Genomic DNA, 21,750 nt, shown 5'->3' on the forward strand with positions numbered 1-21,750 from the left:
TAGCTGGATCATACGGTAGTTCTATCCTTGATTTTTTGAGGAATCTCCATGCTGTTTTCCATAGTGGCTGCACCAGTTTGCACTCCCACCAGCAGTGTATGAGAGTTCCCTTCTCTCCACATCCTCTCCAACACATGTTGTTTCCTGTCTTGTTAATTATAGCCATTCTGACGGGCGTGGGGTGATATCACATTGTAGTTTTGGTTTGCATTTCCCCGATAGTTAATGATTTTGAACATCTTTTCATGTGTCTGTTGGCCATCTGTATATTTTCTTTGGAGAAATGTCTGTTCAGGTCTTTTGCCCATTTTTTAATTGGGTTGGTAGTTTTCTTGTTGTTGAGATGCATGAGTTCTTTATATATTTTGGAGATTAAGCCCTTATCAGATGTATGGTTTGCAAATATCTTCTCCTAATTGTTAGGTTGTCTTTTCGTTTTGTTGATGGTTTCATTTGCTGTGCAGAAGCTTTTTAGTTTGATGTAGTCCCATTTGTTTATTTTTTCTATTGTTTCTCTTGCCCGGTCAGACATGGTGCTTGAAAATATGTTGCTAAGACCGATGTCAAAGAGCGTACTGCCTATGTTTTCTTCTAGAAGTTTCATAGTTTCAGGTCTTACATTCAAGTCTTTAATCCATTTGGAGTTAATTTTTGTGTATGGTGTAAGGTAAGGGTCTACTTTCATTTTTTTGCATGTGGCTATCCAGTTTTCCCAACACCATTTGTTGAAGAGACTGTTTTTTCTCCATTGTATGTTCTTGGCTCCTTTGTCAAAGATTAGCTGTCCATAGATGTGTGGGTTTATTTCTGGGCTTTCGATTCTATTTCATTGATCTGTGTGTGTGTTTTTGTGCCAGTACCATGTTGTTTTGGTTACTATAGCTTTGTAGTATATTTTGAAATCAGGGCGTGTGATACCTCCAGCTTTTGAACACACTTATTTTAAAGTCTTCAGATTATTCTCCTATTGTAGTGTGACGTGGAATGAAATCATCCTCTGATTTTTTATTTTTTATCTGCCTTTCTTAATTTAGATATTTTTCATCCTTTTAAGCCTAGATTTTCATACTAATTTTAATTAACAACTCTCTTTCCTTTTCTTACCATCTCTCCTAACCCTCTTCTTGTCTAGAGGCCTTGGAGTTGCCTCCACCTGGTACTCCTAACCCAAGACTATACATGGAGAACTGCTGATCCAGGGACCAATCCAGCAGGTGTTTTGGCTAATCTACTGATCATGAATTTATGCCTGTGTCCACCTGTTCCTCTAGGAACCAAACTTCATATAAGCATTATAACTCCTGGCAGTGTCCGGAAATAACTTAGTTCAACATCCATTCATGAGTAGGGATAACCTTCCTAACCTTTGGTCTTAGGCAGTGAGCCTGGCTCTGGACTCACACCTTGAGTGGAGGACTTGTAGCCTACTTTAACCCGTAGGAGATGATCGCTCAGCTACCTCTGCCTTCATCTGGGCCAGGAGACTAGCAATTAAGCACAATTAGCCCTGTTCTTCACTCTGTATATTTCTGGTTCATAAAGATGTTTATCTTATTTTTTGTACTGTTTTATTTTTATTATTATATTTTCATTTCCATTGGTATGTTTTGGAGCAGACAGAAAACTTATTCATCGAAGTGCCAGAGTATCTTCTCAAGACATTTATTATTTAATATCATTTAAAAATTTACATTTCTGATACAGCAAAGATTAGTTTATTAGATTTAGCCTGTCACTAATCCCTGTCATAGCTGTAGGAAAATACATGAACCAGAAAGATCCACTTAGCATCTTGGTGTGTTTCTTCTGTGAGGGGTCATAAGGAATTGGGGGAAGTATGTAGGATGTGGGAAAAAGACAATCAAATGGGATTAATTAAGGTCATAAAAGAACTTCAAAATTAGGGTAATGAGAGCCAAGGATCTATCTGCTTAACCCTATGCAAGGAACCAAAAATTCTTAAGTGTTTTAGATGACATTAGCAGGCCCTAATCTAAAGCTTCTGCGCTCTGATGATGAACTCTGAAACTGATTCTTTTGATATTCCCGTTCAATATTTCCTGCTGATGTGTTACCTTGGCTAAGACAGCTGTGCTTTCTGTGCTTCATTTTATATTTATGGAATACCAGATTATCACTCATTATGAGATTCATAGCAATACTTTGAGTAGTACCTAATAAAAGTCATTATAAATTCAATCATCTATGAATGTTGATTTAGATCACCAGTGGCAACACTGTAACTTAGTACCAGAAATTCACGTGCAAGTGCTTGCCACTGCAAAGCAGAAAGCCTTCCATTTTGTGTATATATAATAGCAAAATCAAATTTATTCTAATGAAGATAATTTAAGAAGTCTATTCTTATAGATGAATAGATAACTGATAGAGTCATTTGGAAGCTAAATTTCAACTCAAACTACTCAATTCACCTATGTTCAACATTGAAACCTGAAAATACTACATTAATAACATATAATAATTTCTCATAACTAACCATTTTAAGCTGAGTCATACAAAATTACTAGGAGAGACAGAAAAACTTAAGTGACTCTGAAAACTAAAAAAATCTTCAGCCATCCATTCAGCAAAAAGTTATCGATCACATCTTAAATGGAAGACATTGAAAACTAGCTCCTATGTTGTATAAAATTAATAAGATATCCTTTTACTCAATAAAATGATTATATACTAGTATAGGTGAGACATTGTGACAGGCACTGTTAATTTTCTCCAAATATAGATTACATCCATTGTATTTAGAAATAAAACTCGAATTCTTAGCTGGGCATCTCATCCCCAAGAATCAAAACTGCATTTCTGAGTCTCCTTTGAGGCAAGGGTGCCCACATTAATGAGTTTTGGCCAATGACACAAACTAAGTGTCTTAGGAGCCATCGAGAGAGTGAATGTAAATAGAAGCAACATGCTCTCTCTTTATTTCTTTTTCATTCTTGTTTTCTGGAATGCAGATATGATGGCTAGAGCTGAAGCAACTATCCTAAACAATACTATGGAAGACACAGACTAAAGATTGTTGGAGAATGATATTGAATGAGGCCATTTTTCTGATGCTGTGGAGTCACGTAATAGACCTGGACTATCTTTCTCTAAACTGCTTTTATGTGGTGAGAAATAGGATCTCATATTGTTTAAGCCACTTTAATTTTGAGTTTTCTGTCCTGTGCATGCAATCTCAATCCTAAATGAAACAGATATGTAAACAACTATACAGTGAAATGCCATCAATTCAGTAACAGAGGAATAAACTTCCATAGGTGCTCACAAAGGAAAGATGGTAGGTATTATGGACTACTTCCCTTCCCAGGCATCAAAAATTTTTTACATGTTCTAACAATTTTGAGCTTTCAATCAAAAATAATAAATCACACAAGGAAACAAGGCACCATGAGTAAAACCAACATCAGAAATAGATCGAGAAAGAACCTAAATATTAATGTCAGAAACATAATATAAAATAACTGTGTGTAAAATAATTCAAGAAATGAAACAAAGAATTAAAACATACGAGTAAAGCACAAGTGATAATAAAGACCAACAGATGTGGAAAATATTCATAGAAAACTTCTTAGAAATGAAGGTATGAGAGAGGAAATTTAAAACTATGTACAAGAATCCCAGCTTCCATTAATGGCATAGAACTTTAGTTATACTAACCCTCCAAAAGACAAAAATTATAAAATATAGACAAAAAGACCAAAAACAATTTTATACCACTATTTGAATACAGTGGGAAGCAACAAAAAGCAGGCAGAAACTGAAGAGAAACCAACTACTGAAAGACAGGAACTACATTTAGTGATATTTGGATCTTTGCACCATTTTGCCTAAGGGCACTTCCTGAACCATGTGGCATACTGTAGCAGAAAACCTCACTCTTACTGTCTTGAGATGTTAGAGGAAAGGTTTAGTGATGGCAAAATAGCTAGAAAATTAAGATGACACATCCTGGAAAGAAGGGAGATACAGAGGAGTGAGTCCCCAAATCAGTGTGTGGACCCTGCCCAAAACTTAGATAACCACCAAAGGACATATGTGCAGAGAAGGCTCCAAGAGTCCTGGCCAAAACAAGTCTTGAAGACAAATAAACTGAATGGCAATTTTATCTGGTAGCCACCACAGGAGAGACAGACTTAGAGATTTGAGTACAGCCAAGACAATTGTTTGTAAAACAAAAAACATCTCTCTTCCAAGGAACATAGCTGAGTCCACAGTTTTACAATGCATAACCTACCGTGTCCACCATAAAATTAAAAAAAAATTATAAGACATACAACAAAGGAAAAAAATGTGAATTATAGTAAGAAAAAAGTCAATAAAACCAACCATAAGATGATAAAGATGTTGAAATTAGTAGAAAAGGATATTAAAAAGAGTTAACATATGTTCTAGCACTTTAAGGAAATTACAATCATGATATATGAACAGATGGGGAATATCAGCATAAAGTAAAATTGTAAAAATGAACTAAATGGGAATTTTAGAACTGAGTAACTGAAATAAAAAATTTACTGGATGAGCTTAATAGCAGATTAGAGATAGTAAAATAAGGAATCAATAAACTTCAAGATATATCAATAGAAATTACCTAACCTGAAGAATAGAGAGAAAAATATGAACAGAGCCTCAGTGACTTATGGGACAATATTAAGCAACCTAATATATGTGTTTTGTAGTCCCAGAAAGAAAGGAGAAAGAGACAGAGACAGAAAATATTTGAAGAAAATATTGCCAAAACTTTTCCAAAAAAGAAAATTTGCATATCGTTACAGAAAACTTACATGTCAACTTAGAGATTTTAAAAGCTCAATGCATATAGACACAAAGAAAAGATCATACTCAAAATATTTAAATAGAAAGGTAATAGAAGATCTTAAAGGTATCCAGAAGAAAAAATAATAAAAAGAACAGTTGAATTCCCAGCAGATACAGTGGAGGTTAATGAAAATATAATGACATCTATGACATCTTTCAAATGCTGGAAAAACAAGTTATGAAAGAGAATCCTATATCCAGTGATAATATCTTTCAGAAATGAAGGAGAAATGAAGATATTTTCATGTAAACGAAAATTGATTTTGTCACAAGGAGTCATAAGCTACAAAAAACACCAAAGGACATTCTATATGATAATGGAAAACGACACCAGAAGGAAATGTGAATCTACAGGAAAAAAAGTAAGGCACACTCAAAATTATAAACATGAAAATAAATATAGATGCCAGCATGAAAGACATGGAGAAACCTTAAATGCATATTACTAAGTGAAAGAAGCTAGTCTAAAAAGGCTACATACTATATGCTTACAAATATATGCCATTCTGGAAAAGGCAAAACTATGGAGAGAGTAAAACATCAGTGATTGCCAAGGTTAGGGGGTGGGGATGAATAGGTAGAGAACAGGGGATTTTTAGGGCAGTGAAACTATTCTATATAATACTATAATTGTGGATACACGTCATTATACATTTGTCAAATACTATAGAATGTACAAAACCAACAGTGAACCTTAATGTAAATTATGGACTTTGGGTGATTAATGATGTGTCAATACAGGTTCATTAATTGTAACAAATGTATTATTTTGATGCAGGATGTTAACGATAGGAGAGGCTATGCATGTGTAGAGGTAGAGGATATATGGAAACTCTCTGTACTTTCTGCTCAATTCTGCTAAGAATATAAAACTGGTCTAAAAATAATGTCTGTTAAAAGAAATTTGAACCTAAGAGAAATTAGAACATATGTCCACACAAAAACTTGTACGTGAATGTTTATAGCAGCATTATTCATAATAGCCAAAAAGTGGAAGCAATCCAAATGGCTATCAATGAGCAAATGGATAAACAAAATGTAGAATCCATACAATGGAATATTAGTCAGCCATAAAAAGAATTGAAGTACTGATATATGCTACATATGAATGAACCTGAAAAACACTATTTTAGGTGAAAGATGTCAGTCACAAAAGACCACATAATATATTATTTTGTTGATATGAAAGTCCAGAATAGAGAGACCTATAGAGACAGAAAGCGGATCGGGAGTGTTTAAGGCTTTGAGCATGGGATGAGGAAAAAGGGGATTGTTAGTTAAAGAGTTTAGGGTTTCTTTTTGAGGTGATAAAAATCTTCTAAAATTGACTCTGTGGTGGTGGTTGCACATAATCTGTGAAAATACTAAAAATCATTGAATTTTACACTTAAATGGAGGAATTGCATGATATGTGAATTATATCTCAATAAGGCTATTAAAAATAAAATGAGGTACATTTACACGCATATTAGAATGGCTAAAATATATTAAAAAAGAAAAATTTCTGACACTATAAAGCGCTGGTAAGGATGTAAAGCAATTGGAATTTTCATCCATTTTTGTGGAAAACGCAAAATATTACAGCCACTTTGGGAGCTTGGCAATCTCCTATAAAGTCAAACATTTACTTATCATGTGAGTCAGAAATCCCATTCGTAAGTATTTATCCAAGAGAAATGAAAGTACAAGCCCACATAAACCTGTACAGAAATGTTTATAGTTGCTTTATTTACAATGCAAACATTGGGACATTATCCAAATGTCCATCAACTTGTTAATGGATAAACAAATTGTGTACATCCATACAATCAATAACCAATCAGAAAGTTTCCATGCAACAGCAAGAATCTCAAATGCAATATGCTAAGTGAAAGATGCCAAACTAGAAAGCTATATACTTTATGGTTCTATTTATATGACATTCTGGAAAAGTCAAAAACTATAGGGTAAGAATATAGATCGATGGTTGTCAGACGTTGGGAGTGGGGGAAGGTGATTGACTCCAAAACACAAGAAAGAACTTTTTGGTGTGCCGGCCAAGTTTTATATTTTTATGTTGGCTGTGATTATATGGATGTCTGTATTTTTAAAAATCATGGAACTGTGCCACTAAAATGATGAATTTTAATGTATGTAAATTTTACCTTAATAAACCTAACTTTAAAAAATTAAAATAAAATAAAAATAATTTTAAAAGTTTTATTGTACCAAGACCAGATTTAGTCAAGGCATGAAGGGAAAGTTCAACAGGAAGGTTCAATATAAGGTAATCTATTAACATAATTCATCAAATATGATTTTGATAGAAGCTTGAAATGCAATTTGTAAAATTGAAAATTTAATCGCCATTCATAAAAGCATTTAAAGGAGAAATTGGAGATAATTTCTCAAAATCATTAACAAATTTCAAAGTAGAAAGAAAGTAAATCTTTAGTATTAAACTCAACAGAGCCAATGTGGAAGAAACGACAAAACTTGGAGTCACATAAAATGAGACAATTAATGGAAGACAGAATTTTCCTGAAGGAGATGGCATTATAATGCACCTATGGAACTTTTTCCAAAATTAACATGTTAATGTTAAGAAAACAGACACTTTTTTTTGGCTTTTCAAAATAATTCTAAATGTTTCAGTGGAGAAATACATACGTAAGACTTGCCAAAGACTTAAAAAAATACTGAGTGGAGACTTGCACTATACGATATTAAAGTATGTAAAAAATAATAATTTAAACAGTCTGCTGATGGCATGAGACTCGAAAAAGAAAAATCTATGAAACAAATAAAAATTTATAAACTTACCAAAGTTAGTTCATTCAATAGTATCTTTTTAAGTCAGTGGAGAAAAAATATTTAAGTATTTGTAAAAATACAATTATGCATTTTGTTTCATATCAATTCATAAGTATTCATTTCAGATACATATAAAAGTATAAGTGAAAGAGACAAACCACAAAATATAACATTGTATAAGTTTCAGGTGTACATCATTATACTTCTATTTCTGCATAGATTACATCATGTTCACCACCCAAATACTAATTACGACCCATCACCACACACATGTGCCGAATTATCCCTTTCGCCCTCCTCCCTCCCCTCTTCCTCTCTGGTAACCACCAATCCAATCTCTGTCTCTATGTGTTTGTTTATTGTTGTTATTATCTACTACTAAATGAAGGAAATCATACGGTATTTGACCTTCTCCCTCTTACTTATTTCACTTTGCATAATACCCTCAATGTCCATCCATGTTGTCACAAATGGCTGGATTTCATCGTTTCTTATGGCTGAGTAGTATTCCATTGTGTATATATACCACATCTTCTTTATCCATTTGTCCCTTGATGGGCACTTAGGTTGCTTCCAAATCTTGGCTATTGTGAATAACGCTGCAATGAACACAGGGGTGCATGTATCTTTATGCATTGGTGTTTTCAAGTTATTTGGATAAATACCCAGCAGTGGAATAAAACCAATGTTACTCCAATAAACAAAAAATTAAAAAAATAATAATAATAAAAAAAAGAAAAAAAGAAAAAAAAAGCTATGCTAACATTAAAGATTTTATACTAAAAACCATAAACTCAAATTTAAAGGAAAATAATAAGCTTGGAGAGGTATTTATCCCGTATATGGTACACTAAAAGTTACTATCTTTAATACTAAATATATATTAAACATATTAAAAATTGGAATATTCCTCATCTCATACTACACCTAAGCCCCCTCAAAATAAATTATGGACATAAAAGGCAATTTTAGGCAAGAAGAAAAGGTTGAAAGGAAAGAAAGGAAAAATAGAAAAACAAATAGCCAATAAATATAAAATAAATTTTCAACCAAAGAAATGCAAAATGAATGTTTAATATCATCGCAATTATTGTTGTTGTTCATTATTTAAATTGAGAAAGTTAAAATAAAACATAATGTATTTGCTCTGATATAGGCATGTTCCTACATTGCTGGCAAGAATGCAAATTTTTTCAAACTTATAAAAGAGAATTTGGCAACATGGATTATTAAGCCTTAAAAATGAATATTTCCTTTATTCTAGTTATTCCATTACTAAGAATTTATGCAAGGTAAGTATTATAAATGTGTACATATTCACTGCAACATTATGTGTGACATGAAATATATTATAAGAATTAAAAATTACTGTCCTCAGTAATATTTGATAATATTGGAAATTTTCAAGTTGTATTAATGAGAAAATCAAGTTACAAAGAGTATGTGGAGTTGACGCTAAACTCATTTTGAAAATGTCAGCTATCAAGCTATTCTCTTTCAACACACAATAACAGAATATACCCCCTAATGTTAACTGTGGTTATCTCTATGTAGCAGGATTAAAGGTGTTTGAGCATTGCAGAAAGAGTAAGTAGAATGTACGTGGAAGTCAATGAGATATAAACAAAAGGATTGCAAAGCATTTGGGAGAGCTTCAGCTAAAGGTAGTGAGTGGTAGACTTTGCCACACAGTTTTGTTAATTCCCTAACAGCTCCTAGCATCCTAAGAAGAGAAGGTGAGAACTCAGTGACCCAAGTTTGTGGATTGGCATGACTGTAATCGTGAAAGGTCAAAAGTCTGGCCCATTCCAGGAACCACACAAGGATATCAATTAAAACATTAAATTTGTTTTTACAGGCTGGGTAGGGAAGTCAATGAGATCAGAAACTGTTCTAATAGATGTGGAAAATACCGTGAGATCAAGAGATAAAAGATCACAATGAGGGTATACATCAGAGTGAGGCTGGGGGATGAAATAAGTAATATAATAATAATATAATATTATGGGTGAAAGAGTTTTTAAAAAATTTTTTGCTTTACAATTTTAAAATTTCATTTTGAAATAATTTCAGACTTCACAAATGTTGCAAAAATAATAAAAATAATTCTTGTGTACCTTTTATCCAGATTTTGCAAATGTTAATATCTTACACAATCAAAGTACAATTGTCAAAGTCACAAAAATAGCACTGATACAATTTTATTATCTAAACTGAAGATATTATGCAAATACCACCAATTTTCCTGCTAATGTCTCCTTTCTTGGCCAGGATCCATTCCAGGATCATGTGTTGCATTAATTGCCAGGTTAACTAGTCTTTTTATTTTATTTTTTATTTATTTAATTTTTAAAAAAATTTTTATTGTGGTAACATTGGTTTATAACATAGTATACATTTCAGGCGTACATCATTATACTTCTCTTTCTGCATAGATTACATCATGTTCTCAAGTTCACCACCCAAAGACTAATTACAATCCATTACCACACACATGTGCCTAATTAGCCCTTTCCCCCTCCTCTCTCCTCCTTCCCCTCTGGTAACCACCAATCCAATCTCTGACTCTGTATTTGTTTGTAAGAGTGGATGAATTTGAACGATAACAATGTACAAGTGCCAGTGGGTGACTGAAGTGGAAAGGTGGTGAAATCATATTGGAGAGGATCACAAAAGTTCAGAATACCATTCATTCAATAAGTTCTTTTTTAGCTCTTAAATATGTGCCAGGCATATAATTATGTGCTGGATGTTGGCAATGGTAGGGGAAATATGTCATAGCCTCTGCCCTCAAAAAGCTCTGAATCTCACTCAGATACAAGTACATTTTATGATTCTGACCAAAGAAAAAACCCAAAGAAATTAACAGGTTTATAATTTACCTTGAAATTCCTCCAATTATTATCAACCATGCCAAAAACTGTCTTGCCAAGTTGTATGTTTTACACTTCCCTTGCCGCATTGCTGGAATTTAACAAAGGTTAGTTGATGATGAGTAGCATCACTCCCTAAAGATCGAGATCACACATTCACTACCACTCCCAAGTATAAAGAAAGTAGAAACATGAATCAACTTCCTTCTTCATATGTGATTTCATATAGAGAACATTTAATGTTATATATCACCATGGGCTGTCATGATAATAGTTAAACTACTTTTGCGCTTCCAAATAAATGTCTGCATTCCATATTAAATAATAGCTAATGGAAGGTTGAAATGTTTCATCCCTGAAAGAAAGTGAATTACTGATAGTATTCTATGGCTTCCCACTGCCTATAGGATAAAAAAGTTTGCTTAGTTTAACACTCAAGCCTTTTTACAATCTGATTTTGACCTTCAAGTCATTCTCCAATTTCTATCCTTCATGAAAACCTTCATCCATTTCAATCAAACACTGATGCACAACATATCCTGTATGCTGTCTCTTCCATTTGTACTATTCATTCCAAATTCAAAAGCTTCTTCCCTCCTTATTACTAAAAGTGTACCCATCCTTTGTTTCACTCATGTAATAATTGCTCAATACATGTTTCTTGACTAATTCTCTGGACTATCTGCTAGATTTTAAAGTGGAGGAAACAAAACCTTGAGAACATCACTCAAAGAACACTGTCCTTAAACTATCAACAATAAGAAGGTGGTTATCAAACAATGCAAATGAGGAAGACCCTGGGGATCTTTCCAAGTATTCATATTTATAAGGTATGCTGATTATTTCTGCATAACAAGCACTTTCTTATAGAAGCTATGAGAATAAATAGGATATAAATGTCTCTTAAAATACATATTGCACAGTGTTCCCAAGAGTTCATTATCCTGAGTATTTCATATTATAAAATTAGAATACAAATAGCAGTTCTGGGATGTAAAACATTGATAACAAATCTTAAAAAGTACAAGCATTATTATACAGGCACGCTCATAGAAACACCAAAAATAATGATTGCTGCATATAAAGATTAGTCCTAAAATTAGAGAGGAGTGACTAGGCTCCATTATACAGAAAGACTGAATAAAGCATTATTAAGTGAAAAAATAGTTACTCAAGCAAGTGACATAGTTTTCTTTAAAAACAAATAATCAAGTTATGATTCCAGTCCACTTTCAAATATCAGCCAATGTATATTTTCAAGCCACTTTGAATGGTTTAGGGTGGAGCCTTACACTACAGTATTGCTAGTCTACTTACCAACTCAGGGTAAGTAATGAGGCTCTCACTGTCAGTGCACCATCATCGCAGAAGGTGGTGGCATGCTCTTATGAAATACTTAAATACTGGTTCCACCCTAAGTCAACCATAAGACACAGGAATATGCTATCTGATCCTCTCTACTCCTACTCTCAATTTCCCAAGACTCTGGCTACACTATATGCTGCAAAAAATCATTTCTATTTCAAGTCTTTCTCCCTCCACAAACTTCCTTTCTGGAGTTCTCAACTGTTAGAGTTCAGGCAGACAGACTGGTACAAATAAAACCCATAAGATAATTTTTCTCCTTAATATTTTCTATCATTTCTTCTTGGAACTCACTGCAACAGAGGCCATCTTGTGCCTTTTCTGTGAATGGCAAATATGGGAATGAATTCTCTGTGAAGAAAATTAGTAGTGGAGACTTGGTGTTTAAAAACAATGAGCTGCTATTGAATTATGAACCAGTGTCTTTAAAATCTGCATGCGGGGCCAGCCCAGTGGCATAGTGGTTAAGTTTGGCATGCTCTGCTTCGTCGGCCCAGAGTGTGCAAGTTCAGATCCCAGGCGCAGACCTACACCACTCATCAAGCCATGCTGTGACAGTGACCCATATACAAAATAAGGGAAGATTGGCACAGATGTTAGCTCAGGGCCAATTTTCCTCACTGAAGAATAAAATCTGCATGCAATTTCAGTGTTCCAACTTATTCAAAGACTTACCTGAAGGACAGAGAAGCAAAAGGGACAGACGAGTTGAGAGCATTCAATCGTTGTGCTATAAATATTTCTATTAATTGTGCCTCTGAATTATTTGGCATTCTAATTTTCCAAAGCAACATTTCAAGAATTTACTATATTCTGAACTTTCCATCATGTTAAAAGGGAAAAGTAGTAACATGGATAATAAAACAAGTGTTTGACAGTAAAATGTAAATTTTTTTGCCTCAATTAGGACATAACCGGATCTGCCTCTTTCTGGAAGTTTATGCCTCAACTCAACATCATACCAATTTATATAAAGCTTCTGTAGGCAAATGATTAGCAAAACTAAGAGGCAGAGAAGGCTACTCAGTGGTTGCCTCCTCTTCCTCTCCCTTCTCATTTAGTGTGCATTTTCTCTGTCAAACTACAACTCTTGCTCTCAATCTCCAATATTGATCCCAATCCCAATTCTGACTTTTGTTTCCTACCAACCGCAGCTAAGATGCTTGCTCTAATTGCCATATCCAAGGGCCTCTTGATTACCCTCAGAGAATCTGAAAACCAACATATTTTAAAATCCAATAGTAGAATAATAGTCTAAAGGAGGAAAGATTTTGGAAGAAGAAATTCTACCCAGAAATCTCTTGTATCTATTCTGGCTGTATCAAGCATTGCGTAAAGAAAAAGCCATGATTACAATACAAGACACATAAGTACCCAATAAATACTTATTGATTTGTACTGCGTTACAATTACAATGCCAAGCACCAGAATGTATATGTCACCTAGCTTTTTGTAACCATAAATATCCTAAGCACTTAATGGTCTGTCTGAGTAAAATATTTGCAGTTTGTTTTTCCTCCACCAGGAGCAGATAGCAATGTGTACTGCATTGCAGGATAATATCTCTAGACCGAAGTCCAGCCTGTGGTCAGTGGAAATGTCAACCTTGGACTTAATGAATCCCAAGCACAGCATTAACTCACTGGAATAGAAAAGGAGAGAATACGATTTTAAGGCTTCATTTGAATTGCATAAAGGGGAAGAAAGTCACCACTTCTATGCTACTTACCATGCAATATCCAACAGGGTATTGAAACTCCAGTTTTCACCACTGACCAATCCTGACCTGGGAATTGCATTACCTTCATGAAGAAAGGCACTAAAGCAAGATTTGATGGGTTTTTCCTGGTTGTTTATGATTCTACTTAATATCACCATGAAAAGAAACCCTAATGATGACTCCTCATACCATTTATCTCTTCACTGTCTTCACAGCCAGAAAAAAAATTATTTTCTTTGGCAGAAGGAGACTTATAGGTGATGAAGGACTCCTAATACTGAGAGCTAGGTCAATTCACCCAATAGTCAATTGATACTACACCTGATACTCTTTTAGCTTTTCCAATATAGAAAGAATGTCTCTTACATCCATGAATGAGTATGCAAAACAAGGCCAATATGGTCAGCCAAGTACATAGTAGTTCTCACAGTGAGAGGAAGCCCAGTAGTGAAACATGAGATTTCTTCCTGAGTTGGATACTGATAAGAAAATCATCATAAACTAGCAGAACAATAGTATTTATTCTTACTAGGGATGATGGGAAGAATCACACATTTAGAAGTTTATTATACAAATTTAATATCTTACCACAAGTGATAGGAATCACCTTTTATTCAGTATTTCTAGTCATCACACACACTGTACCTCAATAAATGTGTTATCTTCTCATCTCTAGTTTTTCCCTAAGGTTATAGAAAAAAAAGTACCTTGAGAGATAACCTGCAGGAGTCACGTTTGGCACAAGTAAGATTTTAGTATTCATCTAATTAACATATTATCTCAATTCATTATAGTAACAACAAGAGATTATGTTATGTCTTGATATCTTATTTTGCCTTTGTTGAAGCACTTGTTTACTGTAGCCCTGGTCATCATCTCAATATTTATCTAGGCTTCACCTACACTTGTGGTGAGCTGGAACTGGGAGTTGGAAACCTAAAAACAAGTATGGGAGACTGTGGCAGGTTGGTGCCCCCTCTCCTTGAGGAGACTAGAATGAGGTGCTTTAGGTCAACCATGTGCTGCGTGGAAGTGGTTTGAGCTACCCTGAAGGGTTCATTTGCTTGTGCATAGGAAAGGGAGTGTAACTTCACCATACTGCAGAGACTGCTGGTTACTCATCAGCTCTTTCAGTTTCTGGAAAAGAAATGGAACTGAGTTAGAATCCTTCAGCCACTGTATGGAAATGCCAGAGTGCACATTTGCATTTCTTTTTAGCTAAGATTTCTCAAATAAGCCATTTGCTGTCTGAGGAAGGTAAAATAAAGAGAGACCTACTCATTTTCTCCTACCCTCCCTTTTCTCATTTCCTCTCTATTCAAGTAGGGAATATGTTTTGACTTGCAGAGAAATAAGGAGGGTGTTTAAATTGTGTCCTCAGGCTACATGCAAAGAGAAAGAATATAATCTAAGCAGGTGTAGTGCTAGGGGAAGAGGTGAGGAGGAAAGCTATTCAACCCCAGAACAGTATTCTATGTGGGGAAAGAAAAAGGGCAACAGAAATAGCTTCAGCATACCAGCCAGTTCCCAAGTCAAAGGCAGACAACACTGAGAAATGAGGACACATGGTATAAAGAACTGTTCTCCGTCACTCTGAACTTTGTCAGCACTTGAATATCTCGTCAGGAGAGTCGGAGTACTCACGTTGCATCAAATATATACTCTTGCACAGGAGTGCTAGACTCGTTGCAGAGAGAGGTAGATGAGTGGGAAGAATTGCAGCTGAGCGAAGATTGTGAAAGTGGCCTTTGTACCCTTCCATTTAGCTGTCAAGTTTGGAAAAGGCCTGGGAGGAAACTGGGAAATCTCCCACTGTGCTTCTCAGAAGAGGAAGCAAGCTAGTTCTGGGAATATTCCTAATGAGGAAAAAAACTCTAGAGCATCTTAACTGAACTCCTGACATATACATGTGCCTATAAATCCTGCTTATAGTTATGGCCATCCTACAATATTGCAAATACACTTTTCCAGCCTATCGAGCCCCTGCCCCTCATCCTCCACCAATATAAAAATCTCTAATGCTATAAAATCATGTAAACAGTGTAAAAGTTGTTTAGCATTGTTGATATAGCCTCACAGAAAGGATCCCATAATCTTGTTTTGTGGTCTATGAATGTTTAAAACCCAAAAAGTCTGAGGTCTATGGAAGGAGACGAAACGCCGTCTAAAGATACTATTTCTCTAGTAGTGCCAGGGTGTATCTAAATAAGACCTCACTCAAATAAGCTTATTTTACCTAGGGTGGCACAGGCTTTAAACAAATCCATGTTTTCTCAAAAGCTTTTTCATTAGAGTAGATAATGGGACACAGATCTTGAAAGGCTTTGTTACCAAACACTGTAATAGGGGACTGATTTTCTGACTTATACATATCAGGCAATGGCAACTGGACACCAACCTAGTAAATCTCTTGAATGCATAATGTTAAGGATTCTGCAATGTTTCAGTTTATTACACAGTTCTAGCTCAGCTGGAAAGACACAGTAGTCTTTAGGAACTGGCATTAGAGGGAAGAGATAGTACAATTTGTGTGTGGGGTGCGTGGGAAAGACAATAATTTGGAGGAGGGAAACATATGCTGATAATGACTTTATAATTATTTCTGTAAATGACAACTAAATAGATTATGAATCATTATAAAAGTAGTATTAGCATTTACCATGAATCAGTCTACCTTAGGAAAAATGGTGGATTCCCTTTTCTGCATACTTTTTCTACCTCAGCGACACCCTCGCACCTCTGGAACCACACAGTGTCTACAGCTTAACTATTCAATTTAGAATTTATCTTTAGGTAATGGAAAGTGCAGTGGACTGTGAAGCAGGAAATTCTGGTCCAGCCTCTGCCACCAACTAACTGGGAAATTTGAGCAAGAACTCCCCACTGCTCTGTCCTCTGTTTCTTACTATAGAAAATGAGAAGTCTAGATTAGATGAATCACGAATATGCCTTCTACTATCCAAATTCTATGATTTCCAAATATTGTTCTCACACTGCTTCATGCATACCAAATAATCTCAGGGTTAAAAGAGACCTTAATAGTCTAGTCCACATACCCACTCAATATTTGAAACACTACAAAATAACACTGATGTCTAATGACCATTCAGCCTTCATAGAAAGACTTCAGTGTTCAGAAACTCACTGTCTTTTGTGGTGCCTCATTCCATCTGTTTATATAGTTGTGAGTTGCTTAATGATGTGGATATGTTCTGAGAAATGCGTGGTTAGGCAATTTCCTCATTGTGCGCACATCACAGATTGTACTTACACAAATCTAGATATGCCATCTACGTTATATGGTAGTAATCTTATGGGACCACTGTCATATATGCGGTCCATCGTTGGCCGAAATGTCATTATGAGACACATGACTGTACTTCAGACTATAGCAAAGTTCTTAAAATACATGAAAATTAAGTATTTCTGTTCAATGAAAGAGATCATGGGTAGTGTTAATGAACAGATAACTGATTGGAAAAAGATATTCAAGTGCCTAAAACTTAAAATGGATAATATCCAATATAGAATAAACTACTGAAATTCAAGGAAACTATAGAAATTACAATAGAAAACTGAGCAAATTATTCAAATAGGAGGTTTACTAGTGAGGAAATCCAAATATTAACAAATAATTGAAGAGATGATCTAACTGATTAATAATTAGAGAAGTGGATCTTAAAACAGTGAGCTCTCAGTGGACATCCATTACACTGACCAAAGTTTAGAGTAGTGAATAAGCTGCCACATGTTGGCAGGGATTTGAGGCTAGATCATGCCTCTGGACGACTCAAGGGACAAATGAAGTCCTTGCCCATTTTTGAATAGCCAAAAAAATAAGAATGGTTTTTACATTATTGATGGATGATAAACAAAAAAAAAGAACTAGAAGAATATGTAATGAAGACTTTATGTGGCCTACAAAGTCTAAAATGCTTACTATCTGGCCCTTTACAGAAAAAGTTTGCTGACCCCTGGGCTCCAGGATCTGTCATGCACTGTTAGTGGAAGAAGCCATTCTAGAAAGCAATATGGAACTATTTAGTCAAACTAAGTGTACATACACTGTGTAACCCAGGATACATACCCTCACAAAAGTACAAACGGGTACGTGTCCAAGGCTATTTACTGCAATGTTGTTTATGGTGGCAAGAGTTGAAGGTGATTGAGATATTCATCACTGGGGTATCACATAGGTAAAATGTAGTGGAGGTACATTACAGAGATTATGTAACATAAAGAAATGACAAAATAGATATACATGCAGAAAATTAGATAGAACTTAAAAAACATCTCAATTGAAAATGTAAACTAGAGAGAGAAGCCAAGATGGCAGTGTAGGCAGACTCTGAACTCACCTCTTCCCACGGACACAGCCAATTTACAACTACTCTTGGAAAAATTACCCCTGAGAGAGAACTGAAAACTGGATACCAGGACCTCCTGCAACAAACAACAATCGTAATTGAGGTGGAAAAGCCAGAAATTCCCTTCTGGAGAGAAAAAAAAAACACCACCTTCACAAACCGCAGCGCTTCACGGCTGCCCAGGAGCAGCCCAAAGGTACACAGCCCTCCCTGAGCCTGGTAGCACCCCCGCTGTGGGCATTTTTTGGACCCAACACAATTGAGACGAGTGGCCTAATATCTGACTTTGCTTGCTACTAAAACATTGAGGAGTACCCCCAGAAAATCTGGTTCACAAAGAAATTAAAACTGGTTCTTAAAGGGCCCACCCACAAACTCACCCGTTTCAGAAAGCAACCTAAAATCAACAGAAAGAAAGGTACACAGCCCTTTGGGGAAAAGAGACGCACCTGATAGGCTCTGAGTGCATCTCGCTGAGAGGTGAGACCTCTCCAGGGACGGGGACATTGGCGGTGGCCATTGTGGTGGCCTGGTGTGGGCGTGCTGACACAGACGCTGGCAGAAGCCATTGGAGTTCTCCCTGGGGTCTGCTAGCCCAGGGTCTGCCCCACCCACTAGAGCACTGATTTAATCCAGCTCTGTCAGGGCAAGCAGCCCACCTTAGGGACTGGCTCCACCCAACAACAAGCCCTCAGGCAACTTGTGGGCCTGCTAGGGGAGCTGCCTGGATTCTGCACATCCTGGTGATTGGGTCTGCCTCTGTAAGGCAGAGTGTGTGCAGGGAGTGGGTGGAGAGTGTGGGGCAGTGTTGGAGAGTGTGGGGCTCCCGCCTTGAAGAGACTGGGGTCCACTTCAGGAGGTCGGGGTGTGTGCACGGGGCAGGGCTGTGTTGACTGTGTGTGGACCTGTAGGCTGTGGGGCTTGTCAGCTTCAGAAGACTTGTGTTTCTCAAAGAGTGACATAGGGGGTTGGCCCCACATTCCAAAGCCTGAAACAACTGGGTGTTCCTGAGCCTGAGGCCAGCCCCACCAGGCTGCAATCCTCAGAGAGTTGACAAGGGACCTAAAGGCTAGAGGCTTATAGCAATTGTAAGCCCCTGAGCCTAACAACCTGCCACGCTGGGGGCCTACTCACTTAATAGAAATACAACAACAGGAATGCGCTATTAGACCTTGCAGCCAACTGTACTGGGACACCCCACACCTGATAAAAGACTGAAGGGCCCACAACAACTAGATGCAGATCAGCATTACAACAGCTAACCAGGGGCATAACTCAGCCTCCCTGGGCGCCTACGGGAAGAACAACCCCACCACAAAAGAAGGACACACGTAGCCCACACAGGGGTCACTCCTAGAACATTTGCAACTGGAGAGGAGAGGGAAGCACACTGCAAGGCCTCCTAAGGCATCAAATATATAAGGTCACCTCTCCGAGACCAGGAGATGTAGCCGACCTATCTAATACATAGACACAAGCACAGGGAAAGAGGCAAAATGAGGAGGCAAAGGAATACGTTCCAAGTAAGGGAACAGGACAAAACACCAGAAAAGGAACTAAGCGAAACAGAAATGAGCAACCTACCTGACAGAGAGTTCAAACTAAGAGTGTTAAGGATGCTCAGTGATCTTGGGAGAAGAATGGATGAACTCAGTGAGAATGTCAACAAAGAAATGGAAGATATAAAAAAGAACCAATCAGAAATGAAGAATACAACACTGGAAATGAAAAATTAACTAGAGGGACTCAAAAGCAGAGTACAGGATACAGAAGAACGGAATTTCGAGCTGGAGAAAAGACTGGAAGAAATCACCTAAGCTGAACAGATAAAAGAAAAAAGAATTAAAAAGAGTGAGGACAGTCTAAGGGCCCTCTGGGACAACATCAAGCGCACTAACATCCGTGTTATAGGTGTCCCAGAAGGAGAAGAGTGAGACAAAGGTGCAAAGAATCTATTTGAAGAAATAGTTGCTGAAAACTTCCCTAACCTAAGGAAGGAAACAGACATCCAGGTACAGGAAGCACAGAGAGCACCAAAAAATAGAAACGCAAAGAGGCCCACATCAAGACACATCATAATTAAAATGTCCCAAATTAAAGATAAAGAGAGAATCCTAAAAGCCACAAGAGAAAGACAAGTTACATACAAAGGAAACCCCATAAGGCTATCAGCTGACTTGTCAGCAGAAACCTTACAGGCTTAAAGAGAGTGGCACGATATATTTAAAGTGCTAAAAGGAAAAAACCTACAGCCAAGAATACCCTACCCAGCAAGGTTATCATTCAAAATGGAAGGAGAGAGAAAAAGTTTCCCAGACAAGCAAAAATTAAAAGAGTTTGTCACCAAGAAACCAGTAATACAAAAAATGCTAAGGGGACTTATTTAAGGGGAAGAGAGAAGACTACAAATAGGAAAAGTTATCTATTTCCATGATAAGAGGGTAATGGATACAAATGCACAAAAAAGAGGTTAGATATGGTATCAAAAACATAAAATGCGGGAAGAGGGGAGTTAACGAGCAGAGCTTTCAGAAAGAGATCAAATTAAAGAGACTATCAACTTAGTATAGGCTTCTATATACGTATGTTACTATATATGAACCCCATGGTAATCACAAACCAGAAACCTATAATAAACACACAAAAAACGAAGAGAAAAGAACCCAAACATAATACTAAAGAAAGACATCAAACAACAAGGGAAGAGAGCAAGAGAAGAAGAAAGGAGCAGAGAAGAACTACTAAAACACCAAGAAAAAAACTTAAAAAATGGCAGTAAGTACATACTTATCAATAGCTACTTTAAACATTAATGGACTAAATGCTCCAATTAAAAGGCATAGGGTGGCTAACTAGATAAAAAAACAAGACCCATATATATGCTGCATACAAGAGACACATTTCAGACCTAAAGACACTCACAAACTGAGAGCAAAGGGATGGAAAAAGATACTGCATGTTAGTGGCAATGAAAAGAAAGCTGGGGTAGCAATATTCATATCAGACAAAATAGACTTTAAATCAAAAACTGTAAAAAGAGGCAAAGAAGGGCACTACATAATGATCAAGGGAACAATCCAGCAAGAGGACATAACACTTGTAAATATCTATGCACCCAACACAGGAGCACCTAAATATATAAAGCAATTATCAACGGACATAAAAAGAGAAATAGACAGTAACACAATAATAGTAGGGGACTTTAACACTCCACTTACACCAACGGATAGATCATCCAAACAGAAGATCAATAAGGAAACATTGGCCTTAAATGACACACTAGAAGATATGGAACTAGTAGATATATACAGAACATTCCATCCAAAAATTGAAGAATACACATTCTTTTCAAATGCACATGGAACATTCTCCAGGATTGATCACATATTAGGCCACAAAACAAGTCTACATAAATTTAAGAAGATTGAAATAATATCAAGCATCTTTTCTGCCCACAACGGTATGAAAGTAGAAATCAACTATAGGAAGAAAATCAGAAAAGCCACAAATATGTGGACATTAAAGACAATGCTACTGAGCAACGATTGGGTCAATGAAGAAATCAAAGGAGAAATCAAAAAATATATGGAGACAAATGAAAATGAAACCACAAGATGCCAGAATTTATGGGATACAGCAAAAGCGGTTCTAAGAAGGAAGTTTATAGCAATACAGGCCTATCTCAACAAACAAGAAAAATCTCAAATTAACAATCTAACAATGCACCTAAAGGAACTGGAAAAAGAAGAACAAACAAAGCCTAAAATCAGTAGAAGAAGGGAAATAATAAAAATAA

At 36.2% G+C, this 21,750-nt stretch overlaps 1 long non-coding RNA gene across 2 annotated transcripts; it reads right to left on the bottom strand.

Annotated features, from left to right (window-relative positions):
- Positions 1–7,677: 7,677 nt before the first annotated feature.
- LOC147911816 (uncharacterized) lies at positions 7,678–18,062 on the bottom strand. 2 transcript variants are annotated; one of them, XR_015550633.1, is made up of 3 exons: positions 17,946–18,062; positions 10,512–14,724; positions 7,678–8,228 (listed from the first exon to the last, which is right to left on the bottom strand). It is a non-coding gene; the product is annotated as an uncharacterized LOC147911816 (long non-coding RNA). The 2 variants fall into 2 exon arrangements; XR_015550634.1 differs by lacking the exon at positions 17,946–18,062 and having other exon boundaries at positions 10,512–10,593; positions 13,597–14,886.
- Positions 18,063–21,750: the final 3,688 nt, after the last annotated feature.

The sequence above is a fragment of the Ceratotherium simum genome, chromosome X, assembly GCF_057802395.1.
Source record: "Ceratotherium simum simum isolate JZ-2026a chromosome X, ASM5780239v1, whole genome shotgun sequence".
Taxonomy (NCBI): Eukaryota; Metazoa; Chordata; class Mammalia; order Perissodactyla; family Rhinocerotidae; genus Ceratotherium; species Ceratotherium simum.